The sequence below is a fragment of the Euprymna scolopes genome, chromosome 29, assembly GCF_053919585.1.
Source record: "Euprymna scolopes isolate OS-2025 chromosome 29, ASM5391958v1, whole genome shotgun sequence".
In the NCBI taxonomy this organism is placed as follows: domain Eukaryota; kingdom Metazoa; phylum Mollusca; class Cephalopoda; order Sepiida; family Sepiolidae; genus Euprymna; species Euprymna scolopes.
The window spans coordinates 7,396,502-7,397,221 of record NC_136510.1 but is presented as its reverse complement, the minus strand read 5'-3'; the positions used below and the strand labels follow the sequence as shown (position 1 = coordinate 7,397,221).

General features: G+C 43.1%; 1 pseudogene; it reads left to right on the top strand.

Annotated features, from left to right (window-relative positions):
* Positions 1 to 250: 250 nt before the first annotated feature.
* LOC145253132 (5S ribosomal RNA) lies at positions 251 to 367 on the top strand (annotated as a pseudogene).
* Positions 368 to 720: the final 353 nt, after the last annotated feature.

Below are 720 nucleotides of genomic sequence, written 5' to 3'. Positions count from 1 at the left end.
GTATCGAGTACTTGTGCTTGCCACTTGATGTTTAAGATACGTCTCAAGCATTTTGGTGAAATCGTTCAAGCCATTTAATGTGCCTTTGATGCAATGTTCATGTCTCCGATGAATACAACCGTGTGGTTAGCACACAGGTCTTGTAAACGCAGATTTTAGTTCTATCTGTAATGCAACGATCAGACTACACACTCTTCTGCAACCTTCCAAAAACTACAAATGCCTTCTGAATACATACATGCATACATACATGTACGGCATAATCGCGTTGACACACCGGTTCTCGTCAGATCACCGAAGTTAAGCAACGTTGAGCCTGGTTAGTATCAGATGGGTGACCATTTGTGAATTCTAGGCGCTGTATGTGCTCTCCGCTTATCTCGGCATTTTTTTCCAGTCGTCCTGTACTTTACTTGCCACTGGTATTTAACAATGTTGTCTCAGGAGAGGTGTGGTTGGAGATTGCGCACCTCCTGCCAAAAAAATTTCACGTGCAAGCAACTCTTCGTGGGTATCTATAGTCTGTCCAAAACTGAAGGAGCCTACATACATACATGATGATGGCAACGTCTTGTCAGACGAGTGCCATTCCCTCAAACACTTAAAGTTCATGAGCCCAAAAATAACTTCCATCGCCACAGGACCATTTTAATAGACAAATGCCTCAGGGAGTATCTATACACAGATGATGTTACAGGGTCTTAGCTTTGTACGACAGCT